Here is a 16,512-nt window from a genome sequence, read left to right on the forward strand (position 1 = left end):
ATAAGCTGGAAATGCCCAAGGTACAGCAAAAGAATCATTTCTTAAATATATATATATATTTCTGACCATTTGCTCCTCAACCTAATGCAGCCTTATCTTGGCTGTCCCAGAGTGCTTTCCAGACCTGTTTATCAAGTTCCTTAATCCAGGACAGCTCACTGGTTATTGAGTGTCCCATCAGATTGAGAGAATAAACATTTCCATAATTAGTGGCTGAAATCAGGGGTGCTATTCAGAAAAAATGCAAAGAAATACAATGACCAGTCCCTTCATTCTGATAACATCACTTGTCTTCCTGGCTCCTAGTTAAGTATTTCAAAGATCACTTCACACTTCTTTACTTTAGCCATAAGAAAAGGAGTACTTGTGGCACCTTAGAGACTAACAAATTTTTTAGTCTCTAAGGTGCCACAAGTACTCCTTTTCTTTTTGCGAATACAGACTAACACGGCTGTTACTCTGAAACCTTACTTTAGCCATGACAGGTTTCAGAATAGCAGCCCTGTTAGTCTGTATTGGCAAAAAGAAAAGGAGTACTTGTGGCACCTTAGAGACTAACAAATTTATTTGAGCATAAGCTTTCGTGAGCTACAGCTCAGTTCATCGGATGCATTTGGTGGATGCATCCATCCGATGAAGTGAGCTGTAGCTCACGAAAGCTTATGCTCAAATAAATTTGTTAGTCTCTAAGGTGCCACAAGTACTCCTTTTCTTTTTGCCAATACAGACTAACACGGCTGCTACTCTGAAACCAGTCTGTATAGTGGTCTCTGCAAGTGGCAAGAATAGATTTTTCTTGCTATAAATCTGTCAGACCCACTTACTGTGAAACATTGTTGACAAACCCCAGACCCTATGTCAGTATGATACAATAGTATAGTGTTCGGGTCCAATATTTTTGAGCAAGGCTAGCAAGTACTCTATCCCATTGGAAAGAGAAAAATCTCACTTTTTCAACAGGCACTATAAAACTCCTGTTTCTGGTCTTCTGATGTGTTGCAGGGGATCAGTACTTAAATCTGGATTTCAGCAAATTAGAGGGAGAATTATGCATGTCCCTTGCCCACCTGCTCCCCATCTGCTGATCCCCATCTCTAAGTCTCGGGAAGAACAATGCAATAGAGGTGACACTCTTTCCTTTAACATCCCCAAGCTAGGATGTAACCAGGTTCCCCTCGTCTCCTCCCCGATTCTGGACACAACTCACCCAGCTGCAGATCACCACTAGTATGTGTCTGTCCCAAAGCACCACTCTACTGAACCTTGTTGGCTGGAGCATTTCAGGAACAAAAATAAGCATAACTCAAACCCAGGATCATCCCACAAACCTTCAGTGAGGCCCCACCCTTCTATTCAAGGTTTGTCTCCCAGTCTTTGCTTCTGTCAATTCCCATCCTAAAATGTGGTCATCCCTTCCAGGAGAGCCAAGCAAGCACCATCTCAGGAATACAACCAAACTTCTCTCGCACCAAGAGAACTAGAGCTCTGTTCTCCTTCCTGATCAGCCTTGAATTAGGGTAGGCCTTCTTCTCTTATCTCCCTAGTCCACACCTCACACTGGGTGCATGTGTAGTGGGTTAGGGCCAGCTGGGTTCACAGGCATTCCCTAACCCTTTCATTACCAGTGGAGAGCCTGTCTGCTTCCTCAATCCCTTCATTGTCTCTGTGGGGCCTCTCTGGGTCATCTCACAAGGATTGGTGGGTTTTTCATTCCCTCAGCCTTAATATGCAGGGGAGATTGTTTGGGTCCTATAGGATGTAAAGCATTTCTTGTGAGCTGCTGGGTGTCCTCTGCTCTTCTTTCACTTCAGTTGGATTTTAGGGGGCACTCAACAGTACTCAGGTGGCTTTGAGCACTTTTCAGGATTGGGCCTTGAGTTCTCTTTTCGAGAAAATAATAGAAGCATTCATTTTGAACACACACATAATGTTTGTGGATTATATGAGGAAAAACCTAACATTGGGTATATCAGGTTGGATAAAAATGCTCTTAATTATTTCAGAATCCAGTAGGATATCTTGAGATTTTTAAAGGGTTTTGCAGCAAATCTTTATTGAAAATTGACTAAGCGGTCAAGACTTAATAAGCTTATTTCCACTTACGCATATTCCATTTTTTGGTGACTAAACATCCAACAAAGTTCTCAGCAGAATGTCAGTTCAAACTTGCAAAAAACTATGGATCATACTTTTCTGAAGGAAAGGTGTAAGAAGAAAGAGTGCGAGAAGATTACAGCAAGGAGTAATTTTGGATCCACTATTTACAATACAGTATAGTTTGTGTATTTATATATTCAATGCACTTTGGTACACTTTTTTAAAAGTTTTTTTCCTAATTGCACCAAGAAACACTCATTGAAAGGGGTCTACATTAGCTATTTCCCCTTAACATTTCCCATTGCTGTCTAACCCCATTCAGAACAAATCTTGGTGATATAGCAGTTAAAATTCCAGCAGCTGCCTGGGATTTGTCTGCTTATGAATTGTTACTAGCACAGCTGGAGCTGCTACGGTGGAAAAAAATAGCAGGGGGAAAAAGGCTAATTTAGACAATGCCTTGATTACTGGGTCCCTCTGTACTGCGTATTTACTGAATCCTTCCGTGAGTGCATTTATTTAAATATAAAGGAAAGAACTTTAGAAATATGCCAAGCAGCGCTAGAATTTTAAAAAATCTGTCCCAACTACTAAAACTGCCAAAAACGTCCTGGGATATATTTGAAGTGATTTTTTTCAGGAGGAAGTCTGAAATCTGAAGATTGCAAATAATTTGTAAGTGTGGGCTGCTGCTGTTGTGTAAGCCGTCTCTCACACTACCTTTCTAATAAACTCTACTCTGCTCTCACTCTTTATTGCTAGGGTGAGAGAGGTTCTGTGTTTATACTGGTTCGTTCTCACAATAATAGGCAGAAACTGCGTCACATCAAATGAAATGTCATGGTTTCATATTTCCATTATATCACACTAGATTACTGTAGTTGAATTAGATTATTTTCCAGAGGGTCTGGGTTGCAACTGCTGTTTTTAACTCACTTTCCACAAGTAATTGAACTTGAACTGAGGACTGACCTGCTTTCCACTAAGGCACAGCAGATCACTACGAAGGCACAACACTGAAAGGTCTCAAGTTACTATAAAAGTAAAATCACAGTGTAAGGACTTCTGAACACTTGGAAACCATTCTAATGGTTCCAGTAATTGTTCTTCTACACTGCTTCACCTCTGGGGAGAGGGCAGCCTTTAGCTGATTTCCCATTAATGAGAGCCCCTGTGGACTGTCTCCTTCAACAGCCCAGTAGGTCTTTTGCCAATTCTCAATGGTCTTGTCACAGTCTTAGTGGGACTCATTCACCACTCTCTGCAGACTTCTTCCTCCCCATGGGACTCTTCTTCACCAATTCCTGTGCCCTCAGCAGGTACTGACAAAGGTCTGAAAACCAAAAATGATATGGAGTACTCAATGTCTAGTCACGCTGCTCACTTTAGTGAGGTCACACACAAGCTGCATTCCGAATTTTTAAAAATCCCAAGAAAAAATATGACAGAAGGAATCTCTCACCACTGTTTTTTGTCTGTTTTGGAACAATGAGGAATTTAACATTGGACTGCAGACTCTCTTGATAATAGCAGGGCATATTCCTTCAGAGGCAGGTGACTGAGGTTAGTATCCTAGCTCACTTTTCAAAGAGTCTTATGCTTCCAAACAGCAACATCTCTGTCTTCTCTGCATTTAGCTTGAACCAGCTGCTTCACCAATATGCTTTTCTCTTCCAGGCACTATGAAGTCCATATATGAATATTTGTCCTATTTGCTGAGAAAAAAATGAGCTGATTTTTGTCTTATGATCTCTTGTTGTGGTGGGCACTCACCCATGGAGCACCCCCTTGTGGCCCAGTGCGGAACCGCATAGTACATCTCTGCCTCACTTTCCCCAGTGCGCTTTCAATGAGTTCAGTTAAGTGTTTACAGACTGAATGGTGCCCTTTGTGGGGTCTGATTTATTTAATCAAAGACCAAACAAAAACACACAAAAGTCTTCATTTGAGTGTCCTAGCTGTGGGGAGGGAGTGGGGGTTAATCTTAGTCAGTTTGCCCCATTTGAGTCCATCCATCTCCTCCATATAGGCTCTTTACCACTAAGGTCCTCTCCACCCAGCCACCATCTGCCACAGCAAAGGGTTCCTTCTTTGGACTCAAGACCCCTTTAGAGGTCAAATCACTGCAGCTCTTCTTTGAAGCAGTGTGTAATTGCTCTGGGATCTGGACCATCAACTGCTGTCTGGTAAGGTCGTTCTACTGAGACCAGGCCTCCTATTGGCTTGGCACTTGTAACTCTCCCCTTTCAGAACCTCTTCACTCTAGGAGTATGTTTCCTGGATTCGCTTTCCTGCTGAGCTCCCTAACCAGCTCCCCTAGAAGTCCCTTTCCTGAGGAGCTGTCTGTCTTCTGGCACCCCTTGACAGAGGGCCAGCTACCCTGAGACATCTCTCCAAGACATTTCATGTATATGACAGAATCAATCCCTGCAGAACCCACAAATGAGAATTTTTGGGGAGGATAAGGAAAGTCCATCATGACTAACACATGTTTGCTGCTATCTTCACAAAGATTTTATTGAGGATGAATTGGAGACAGGCCAGTAGTTAGTGTTCCACTACTCACTTAGGGCCAGATTCTGCCACCCTCAATGTTAGGTGGCAGAGTGCGGCCCTCCCTTTGTTTGAATTGATAAATGTCTTCTAGTGATGTAGAATTTAAATTATTTTATAGCTACATGGCACAGTCTATGGATCAATTACTGGTATTTATTTTCTTTATCTCTGAAGATTAAAAGGTAATGTGCACTCAACAAAATACTGTTTAAGCTTAATTAAAAATGCAATATATAGAGATGATCCATAGAATGAGTTTTTGTGATTACAAGTAAAAAATGTATTTTCCTGGGTAAGTATTATCCGTTGGAAATTAGGTAAACTTTGTGCTGAGTGCAACATATGGTGTAGTTAAGTACATTTGCTGTTTTAATACACATGGCAAGAAATCTTTGAAATAGCTTGAAACTTTTGATTTTCAAAACCATTGGATTTTAGTTTACATTTAGATTTGAAATTATCTTTCTATAGTCATTCAAACATCAAACTGGATGACAGCTTTATGTGTTGAGCCAGAACAAATATCTGCCTAACAATATCAGGTTGGCTATGAGATCTTGCACCAGCTTAGAACAGTAATTCTCAAACTTTTTTACTGGTGACTCCTTTCACATAGCAAGCCTCTGAGTGCCCCCCCACACCATCAATTAAAAATGCTTTTTTTATATATTTAACACCATTATAAATGCTGGAGGCAAAGCAGGATTTGGGGTGGAGGCTGACAGCTCGCGACCCCCCATGTATGAACCTTGCAACCCCCTGAGGGGTCCTGACCCCCAGTTTGAGAACCCCTGGTTTAGAAGAATCAGCTTACATGAGGCTTTGCCATTCCAGAAGCAATATCAGTTAACTCAAACAGGAAATCAGTAGCAAAGCAGGGCACTCTGTATGTCACCACTGTTTCCATTTTAACTCTATCTTAGGACAAAAAGAAAAGGAGTACTTGTGGCACCTTAGAGACTAACAAATTTATGAGAGCATAAGCTTTCGTAAGCTACAGCTCACTTCATCGGATGAAGTGAGCTGTAGCTCACGAAAGCTTATGCTCTCATAAATTTGTTAGTCTCTAAGGTGCCACAAGTACTCCTTTTCTTTTTGCGAATACAGACTAACACGGCTGCTACTCTGAAACCTATCTTAGGACATGCACTCAAGATAGTGAGACCACTTGTAATAGGTCAGAGGCAACTAACAGATCTCTAGCACCTCCCTGAGCATCCCTATGCTCAGGCTGCAATGAATAACTCTCAGGAGACAAGGTGCCACAAGTACTCCTTTTCTTTTTTGTGAATACAGACTAACACGGCTGCTACTCTGAAACCTGAAATTGCACTATTAGCAGTCCTAAAAGTGACATTGAGTCAGTGATGATTAATATATGGAAAGTCAGGGGCTTCCTCTATGAGGAAATCATTTAACAGCATGGAACAGAGGGTAGTATCACTATCTGCTAGCAGACTCTTCTTGACATAAGACAAGTGGAAGGAATAGAAAATTCCTGTCAAGGGTTGCTTGTTTTCTAACTTCCCCTTCCTTACTTTTCACAACAAAGAGGAATGGAAATACCCACTATGCTCAAACTCATTTTCCACACACTGGATAATCAAATCCCCAGTCAGACTATGGGAGCACTGTACAGTGACCACTGAAGAAGCATATGATAGTTGTTGAGCTCACAGTGTAAGGAAGATGAATAAGTTGAGTGCATAAGAACATCCAAAAATTTTTTTTCTGAAATAAATGTTCTAGTTTGTTTATTTACTTGGAGCAAGACAGTTGCTGCAATTTTTATTATTATTTATGTTTTTTATTTAACAACTTATAATACAGTCAGCAAATAAACAAAGATCCAGCAACTAGTAAAGTGGAAGAACAATCAACCATAACAAAGAAAACAAGGTATACTGGTAGGAATATCAGGACCTAGTATAAATTCTTCTGTCCCAAAAATTATTGTTAAAAGAACAATTTTCCTCCTTCACCCAAATCTTCATCTCCTTCAGTAAAAAATTTAGATGCATGAGGTCTGTAGAATCAAACTCCATCAGTATTAGGGACCCAATCCTATATCCACTGTATTCAGTGGAAAAACTCCCATTAACTAAACCGAAAACAGCATCTGGTCCTTATCATATACAAATATATGTATGGAAATAGGATAATAAACAGAATAAGCAAAAAGATGAAAACCTTGTAAATATGTGTTATGTACTTTGCCTTGTGGGTATTAATATAATCCAATACAGAGTTTCACGAATAGGAATACACTGGTTATTCCCACAACATTTTTATAAAGGGTCAGCCTCATGAAGTGTGGGGTTTTTTTTACGTTTATTGTACATTGGATGCTGCTTGCCATCACATAGAAGGAGGTATTTTAAAAAGTGATGGCTGCACAACAGTTGATATTTATTCATGAATCTGCTGTATTGTACTGTGTTCCCAATATAGTCCTTATGGTATTAAAAATAGCAGGATTTATGTGGCAAAACAACTTCCAGCTACTGTAATGTGTGTATGTACGCATATCATGGATATTAATAGCAATACTTCCAACCATCAAGCCAAAATGGTTTATCTTGAACTTCTGAAATTATACTTTAATTCTCTCTATTTATTCCTTATTCATTTTTCCTGACATTGATCCCATCCATTCCTTCCCCCTGCTGATCCTTGCTTTCCAACCATCCCAACTTATCCCTAGCACTGGATGAATACTGAAAATGCATTCAAGAACATTTGTTCCATTAAGATGCATGAATTTGCTTTGTTGCTCCATGCTTTTATTCATTTGCTGAGAATATTCGTTTGATATTTTTGTTTGCAAAAAAGGTTCGTAGAAACAGAAAATGTGCTAATCTGTATGCAACACAAATATTTACACTGCATATTTGAATACTCTTGCAAATATGTGTTTTCGCAAATGTTTGCACCCCAAATTACTTATTCAGGCCTTTTTCCTCTTTACAAAAGTTTCTCTCATCCAGAGAGCAGAAACATTTCCATTTGATTTTGTTAACTAATCACTCAGCACAGCTTGAACTAAAGAATAACAGCAATAGCACCTGAACAATATATAGGCTGAAATCTGTTCAGGTAACACATTAATTGAACATTCTTGAATAACAGAAATCCATAAAAATCAAAGTTCAATTGTTGATAATTTTGTGAACAGAAATATGGTGTGAAATTAGTTGAATGAATCATCTTGGGTCTGCTTGTTTCATTTAATCATATCTGAGAGGCTACTTAAAAATCTGGGTCTAATTTTGCTGTGATTTATACCAGTGTAAATTAAGAACAATTCCCTTGAATTCAACAGTAGTACACTGATGTAAAAGTGCCATGAATGAAAAAAGAACCAGGCCCAGTGTCTCTCAATGGTTTTAGTTTCCTGGAGCGCTGATTTGGCTCTGCAGTCCAGCACTAAAACTTATGCAGATTTGAAAAAGACAAGATGAGTAGCAGTGTAGAAGAGAAAATTCTAAAAGTAAAAAGCCAAATTCTGCAGTTCTTTCTAAGACCAAACTCCTTTGGAAATCAGTGAGAGCCTTTCCTGAGTAAGAATGTAAGGCCAAAACATGGAGCACCTAAATATCTGTGATAGGCTCCAAAGCTCTTAAAAGCTGTGAAACAGATAGCATCAGTCAATATGCTCCACCAGCATTGGTTGCTGAGATTCTCCAGGGCAGATCTCTGCAACTCCTCTGCAAAGAGAATATTGTGAGTAGGGAAGATGTATAGCCAATAGATTAGTGAAGTATTTGGTTCCACTGAGATTCCTAAGTAGGGATAACTGTGGGCTATATTACAGTAACTCCTCACTTAACGTCGTAGTTACATTGTTGAAAAATGCTACTTTAAGCGAAACGATGTTAAGCAAATCCAATTTCCCCATAAGAATTAATGTAAATGGGGGCGGGGGGGTTAGGTTTCAGGGAAATTTTTTTCACCAAACAAAAGATATTATATCCATATACAGTATAAGCTTTAAATAATTTTAAACAAACAATTTAATACTGTACTCACCAATGATGATTGTGAAGCTTAGTTGAGGTAGTAGAGTCTGAGGGTGGATCGTCCGACTGCTCCTCTTGCTGTTATTGCTTTCCCAACTCAAAAAAACACATTTAGAGATTGTTTTGCTTTCCCTTTTTTTTCCCCCTTGGTAAATTTCTTTATAGCAATTCATTACATGACCAACTTCCCTACTCAGTTTGGAGCGACGTTCCCTGTTAGAATCGTCATCACTGCTAGGCACTGCACTATCACTTGCTGGGCATTTTTGACTCATGATGCTGGGTGATACAATGACATGTTAGAAATGTTCAGGGAATACTTGTACTGACACAACGTAAACAACAATGGCTGCCACACTGAAGTGGGAGCGTTGCTTGGCTTACATCACAAAGTAGTTACCTACTAGCAGGCAACAGCCAAACAACATTATAACTGAACATTGCACGACTTTAAACAAGTATGTTCTCTAATAGATCAGTGACATAATAATGAAACAACATTAACCGGGACAATGTTAAGTGAGGAGTTACTGTATCTGTGTCTTCCCATGTGCCATATTAGTGCTGTACAGGGAGCCTGGACTGAGGATTAGGTCTCTAAACCCCTTCCACTTAGTTGGTTCTTCCCCATATTAAGAATTTAAGGATTTGACCCCAAATAAGTAGTGATGTGGTTGCAAATTCCATAGAGACTGCCTGCTTTCCAGCTATCTGGTGAGCCCGAGATCAGAAAAAGGAGAGTCATGGTATTCTACAGGGTAAAATATGACCCAGAGTGAAGGCCTTGAGTGAAAATGGCCTTAGTCTATGTTTTGGCAAGTGGTGAGGTAAAGACTTTTCCTTGCATCTTCTTTGCCGATTACCTTTGCTGTAGTTAGTGGGCACTTGGATTCCTTGGGCTCTTCTGTCAGAAATAAGGAAAATAGTTTTCTGCTCCAATTAATTAAACAAACAGATATAAATTCCCTACTTAAATCATATTTTGCATATCCATAATCTCTGCACTACATTTTATGTATACGTTACCCTTGGGTAAAAATTTGTGAGCATAAAAGTGCTTTCTCATATAATCTTGCTAAAGCACACTTTTGCCTATAAATATTCATACCACTGCCAAAACATTTGCAGGCTTTCCCCAAAGGTGAAATATGTGTAATGTACTTTGCCTTCTGGGTATAAATATTATCCAATACATTTTGTTTAATATGAATACACTAATTATTCTTGTAACCCTTTTAAAAAGGGTCATCCTCATGATGTGAATTTTTTAAAAATGTAATTACAGTAATTGGATACTTAATCTAATTAAAATTGGCTTTATCTTTAATGGAATTTTTCTAAAGAGGCAGAATGACAATTGACTTTTGATAATCACTGTTTTCTTTCAGCTGGAGGATGCATTTAGTACAGTAGAACCCAGAGAACATGGTCTCTATACCATCTGCCCCCCATGTCAAACTGAAGTTTTATCCATTATAGGCAAAACTTTCATTTTAAATTATAAAAAAAGTATCTTTAAGTTTTATGATAATATTGATTTTCATTGTGGCTGAGGTACAGTTAATTAAAAGCATCCATGTAGCGCTAACTATAACATAAAGCCTTTCTTAAAGTATATGGCTTATCTTATGGACAATAAGATAAAGCAGTTACATACAGAGGCCTCTCTCCTGTGATTGGGTTGATGCAGGCATACCCCGCACTGTATGGTGCCCCACTGACTTCAGGGGACTGCCTGGGCAAACTCCTGCATGTATGTGAAGTCCCACTGAAGCCAACAGGTCTCTGTGGGGGCACAGAGGTTCTCCTGTATGGATTTAATTGTAGAACTGGGGCCATTGTTTGTACTGTGCTTTCTACAGGAATCTTCTCTGTAGGATGTGTCTTACCTATATTAGCATGGTAGGTGTATGTGAGTCAGATGGCTGTATAGGGACAGCTGATTTAGCACTGTTATCTTTTCAAAATGTGAATGTTATTTTGTACCTGTGTTGCATGGGGGAACCTGTCCAGACATAGCTCTCTAAGGATGTTGGCTGTGTGGCCAAGGAGTTTATTTCATGCTAATGGCTATATATGAACAGGAGTGAAAAGAGATCAAGTCAAGAAGTGATGGGCGAAACTTATTAAAACTGTTGGGAGGTGGAAATAAAAAATGAGTCCTCAAACTGCTTTGTCCTTGTGGGATAAAGAAATTCTTCCGGGAGGGAGTTGGAGGCTGCTGAGCGCACACTTTTAGAGGATAGCTGGACATGCCTGTAAACTAAGAGGAGAGAATGTTCTGAGATGGGGACTCATGCCTACATGTGGAGGGAATCAAAGATTTACCGTATGTAGCAATTTGAGGTAATGGGTAGTATTTTGCGACAGAGACAGATCCTCTGGTGCTTTGCAGCCCCTTTGTAGAATCCGGCAGCAACTTCCTTGTAGGTGCAAAGCTGCCATAGCCCCAAGTGTCGTATGTCAGGGTAGGGCGGGGCAGAAGGAAGGCCAGAGCACACTGAACTCCGGCTGCCCCCAGCTGGTGAGCAGTGCCATGGGAAACATTACCAGCTGGAGGAGTTGGGATGCTTAAAAACTTAAGACTTCTTGATGCTCAAAACTAGCCTGAGAATCAGGGAGCCCCTCCTCCTGTTTGCTGCACCCAGTGGAATCTGACCCCTAATTATCTCATCCATCTAACTGTATTTTAGCAGGAGGAGACTGAGATGTGGTTACATTCACTTCACCTTATTTTATGATACGAGATTCTCTGCATTGCACTTAAATAACACTGCTTTTACTGAAGACAGAGTGACCTGGATTCTGGTGATAAAGCTCAGGGGTAATCACTGCAGGATGTTCCTGAGTGACAAGAACTGACTTCCGGCCATAAGGTTGGAGGGAACGGTTTGAGCCCTCAGCCAGAAGATGGTTTGGGTGGAATCCATGCCAAAAGGGGAGAGCAGCAAGACATTTGCAATAGTCATAGCAAAGACCACCACAAGTGCAGACTTAGTGACAGCAGGACTCTAAGAATTATTTCCTAAAATAAGATCACAGTATTCAGAGGTGGGAAAGACCCATTAAATCATTAAGTTATTCTCCCTCGGAAGGACATGATGTCATGGGTGGCCCCTGACAGCCATGACGCAAGTGCACCAGTTTCCCCACAGACCAGCCATAAAAAGAACACAGTCTTTCTCACTATCTGATAAAAAGGCATAATTTATTTATGTACACATACAATAGTCCATAGAACCCTCATGGTAGAACCACTCTCCCAAGTCCCACAGTAAACAATACAAAAGTACCACCATTTTCATTTCCCCTCTCCAAGGACATCACTTCCAGGTCATCCACCAGTTAGTCCACCAGCATGCAGTTCTCTGTTCCTTTCTGCCCTTGTTCCAGGGCCCCACTCTTCCGGCCATCCATCTGAGAGTGATTAGTCTCATGACTCTTCTGTCCACGATACAGTCCAATGACAGCCTCCCAGCATACAGCTCAAGAAGATCAGGAAGCTAGACCCTACACTGTACTCTCAAGCAGCTCACATCTCCTTGATTGTTATTTGTATGGCCCACACACCTTCTCTGAATCCCAATTGGGAGACAGCCAACAAATCACAGTGCACTAGACTCTGATCCCGCTTAAAGGGCCAGTCACCTGTGACAGTCTCCCAATAGACAATTTATTAGATATTAAATTAATATAGCACCTGGGGTCCAATTTTTTTTTTTGAGCACTCACATTTTTTATTGACTTCAGTGTGAGTTTTGGGTGTAAAAAAAATGAAGCTCATAGCCAGAAGGCCAGAAAGAAGTGGTAAACAGCCATCTCATTTTGTTTTATAATTTCCTGAGTATGATGGGTCTGATTATCAGCTCATGTAAACTGGCATGGTTGATGTCAACAGAGCTACACCAATTTATAGTAGTTGAGGATATGGCCAAGTGTTTCCAAAAGTGGAATCTTGCCACATACTTGCATATAACTCTTATTTTTCTCTTTGTCCATTTCTGGAATTTCCTGTTGTTCTTGATTTCCCACTTTCAGCCTATGCTGTACATCATCATGCTCTCTCACGGTAGAAGGAAGCTGTGATAAACTGGGAGCTAGAGCTGATAAATAGTCCACAATGAATAATGTATCCAATGAATCACTCCTCTTTTTCTGTTCATGAGTTGACTGTGAGCAGCTCACCATTTTCTCACACAACCTATATTCAGCTATGGGGGAGTTACACTCAAATTTACTTGTTATTTGAAATTATTTCCCAGATAATTTTTGGAAATAATATTTGGTTTCCAGGTGCCTTGCAAGCAGTTTGTTGTAAGTATTCACAATTCGCACTGTGCTGGTTAGTTTTGATTGGACACATGTCATGTGACAGGTTTCCCTTCCCTGTAGATAAGTGTCTCGTTTCCAAAGAAACTTTGTTTCCAAAGTGTCTCGCTTCCTTTTTGAACACTCATGTTTGTAAATTCTGAACTTGCTCTTTGCACATTTTCCCAGCTCCCCTCGGAACTTTTTAGCAACTGCCATGTCAGCATCAGGCCTCTTACTCATATTGGGCTAGATTGTGCCATTTAGGCATAGCCAGGTACTGGGGACAGTCTGGGGCATCATCTCCCCAGAGGGAGAGCTGAAGGCATTCTGTTAGGGGGCTCCCTGGTGCACACACCGCACTGCAACACTCCTCTAAAGGGTACAGCATACTTCCTCTCTAGGCAAATGACCAACAGAACTAGCTGGCTGGTGAATGGTACATCAGATCCATGCATCTGTGTACTCTCTGATCCCTCCCTGACCCCTTCAGGGTAGCGTTGGAATAATTAAAGAGCAATTCTGGGCAACTGCACTGCTTCCTGCTGCTTATGCAGACTGTTATGTTCATGACATACACACAGAGAAGTTTGAAAAATACTCTTCCTGGGAGGTTGCCAGTGTTTAATTTGTAATGAAAGACGTGCCAGGGCTCAAGCAATTAGGTGCTGGGGCTCAAACAATTTTTTTACATTCATAACTGATGCAGCAAGCCTAGAGGTGCCAGGGCCCAGCCCTGGCACGAATTAAGCACTGGAGGTTGTGACATAACAATATTTCTTAGCATTCCGAACGACAATGCACAAGGACTCAAAAACAGAGAGAGAGAGACAAATGAGGCTGCTCCCTAAGGCAGAGAGGCACAACTCATCCCACCTTGCTGTAAGCTGTCTGTTTCCAAACTGACTATGCTCACGAGCTTTGCTACAGGACTCCTTAGCCTGCAAGCAGGCCCTGAACCCATCCCGCCCTGAGCTCTTAGAGTGTCAGCTAGCAATTCCAACAAAGCCATTCTCAACACACCACACATCGATGCTAGGATAGGGGAGGATTGTTACTTTGTCCCTGTCACTGTGAACCCACATAAGGACTGGCCAAAGCCTAGAACAACATGGGTCTGGTTTTTGTGAGAAAACATACCATAGTCTCCTCATTTCTGGAGTGTGTCTGAGTGGGAGAGGTTTCAGAGTAGCAGCCGTGTTAGTCTGTATTCGCAAAAAGAAAAGGAGTACTTGTGGCATCTTAGAGACTAACATGTATTTGATCATTATTACTTACAAGAACACATTCAGTTTAGCTTTCTTTAATGATGCACACAATAGGCAAACATTATATTTTGTATCAACATATATTTCAGCAGCTATTTTACTGTCCTGGCTATTAAAAATTAACCATTCCTCCCGCCCGCCACAAAGTGTCTTGTTCACAGAAAGCTCGATCCCCAGAAAGCTAGAACATTTGCAATGCTGCAAGTTCCCCAGAAGATGGCAGTGCCAGTACAGTAAACAACCAAGAAGCAGAGCATTGGAAGGAGATTGGTTTGTAACTTGTCAGCTCAGAACTGATTTATAACCGGTTTTAAATATTTTTTTAAAAGCGGGGGATGATCAGATAATTATACTTCAATGAATGTCCAAAGCAATAATGATAGTACTCATTACAACTTTGGAGTGTGTCTGGTTTCTCAAGGGTTCACGACAAACGTTAATCCATCTGAATGGAAACAGGAGACATAATTTAGCAGCAGCTCACTTCTATTACCTCGATTGTATACTATAATTAATTTTAGCTACACATACTTACATTGTATGTTGAATCTTCTCCTTCACCCACACCCAATTAGTATTGTAAGTACAGGTGTTACAAAAACTACAAATACTTACAGTGGCTATTAAGTAAAATTGAACATTGAATCCAATTTTAGGGGATGGAGTAACACTTCTTGCAGTGCTCATAAGACCTCAGCCCTCCTTCCCCCCAAAAAAAGGACTGAAAATGAGTAAGGAACACAGCATGGCACAGATGCAGTAATATGCTAACTACACTGCTAAATAGATTACAGTACAATAACTACATTGTCTAAAATATCTTGAGTCTGCTTTCATGTGTTCTGCAAATTGATGTAGGTAATTTACAGGTTGATGTTCATTTCTGGTTATTTTTTGTCATGTAGTGTTTGTGCTATGATTACATATGATTTACTAAAAATAAGTGATTAATAAAAAGAACTGATTTCTTTTTCCATTCATTTATTATATTTGTATATGTCTTTTATTATCAAAAGGCTCTTTTCACAATAAAAAAGCTAGACACCATTTCCATGGGCAGAAGGCCAGTGAAGAGATATTCCATACTTAAAAACATATTCACAAAAAATTCATCCCATTTCATTAAGACCTTTTGTTGAGAATCAAAAATTAGCAAAGTCGGTATTAGAATTCCTCTCTCTTGACCTGAAAATCATTCAGGTGCATTCAAGTAGGCCAGAAAACTGAATTTTTTTCAAAAAAGGTGTTGAAAGTTTATACAACTGATCCTGCCCTCAGTACCCAACAACTTAGCCTCTTGTAAGAGCTCACAACCTGAATCCATTTGTCTCAAGAAGTTAGCAGTCAGTTGAAGGGGAAAACAACCTTGTTTGGTCACTGGAAGGCTGTGCATGATCCTTCTGCATGGGGCAAAGATACATATGGTTCATTGGTTCTTCAAAAGACCCGTCAATATGTAAGCGCACTGAGGATAAATAACCTGAGACCTGATCCAATAACACTTATTGAAGGCGAGGGAAAGATTACTTCAGCTGAGTTCACATCAGGTTTGTTAGCTAGAGGTAATGCTAGGATATTGGTAGATCAACAGAAGTTGTAACCATTACGATGTAGAATCTTGAAATGCCTGCTCAGTGCAGGCAAGCATGAAGGAAACTCTGGTATTCTTGGCTATGGGAATTTTTTCATTGTACTTTAGGAAAACAGCTGTGTTTGTCAGCTTTCTGAGGAAAACCACTGGGCTAAATTCTGCTTTCAGTCATACCCCTTGCAACCCCATTGATTTCAACATGATTACAAGGGTTTAACAAAGAGCAGAACTCAGTCCAAGGAAATTGGTCTGAAATCACTGCTGTGGAGTCAGACCATCCATTTGACATTAATAACTATACAGGGAGAATCTCATAGATTCATAGATATTAAGGTCAGAAGGGACCATTAGATCATCTAGTCTGACCTCCTGCACAACACAGGCCACAGAATCTCACCCACCCACTCCTGCAATAAACCTCTCACCTATATCTGAGCTATTGAAGTCCTCAAATCGTGGTTTAAAGACTTCAAGGAGCAGAGAATCCTCCAGCAAGTGACCCGTGCCCCATGCTACAGAGGAAGGCGAAAAACCTCCAGGGCCTCTTCCAATCTGCCCTGGAGGAAAATTCCTTCCCGACCCCAAATATGGCGATCAGCTGAACTCTGAGCATGTGGGCAAGATTCACCAGCCAGATACCCAGGAAAGAATTCTCTGTAGTAACTCAGATCTC

The sequence above is a fragment of the Dermochelys coriacea genome, chromosome 6 (genome assembly GCF_009764565.3).
Source record: "Dermochelys coriacea isolate rDerCor1 chromosome 6, rDerCor1.pri.v4, whole genome shotgun sequence".
NCBI classification, from domain to species: domain Eukaryota; kingdom Metazoa; phylum Chordata; order Testudines; family Dermochelyidae; genus Dermochelys; species Dermochelys coriacea.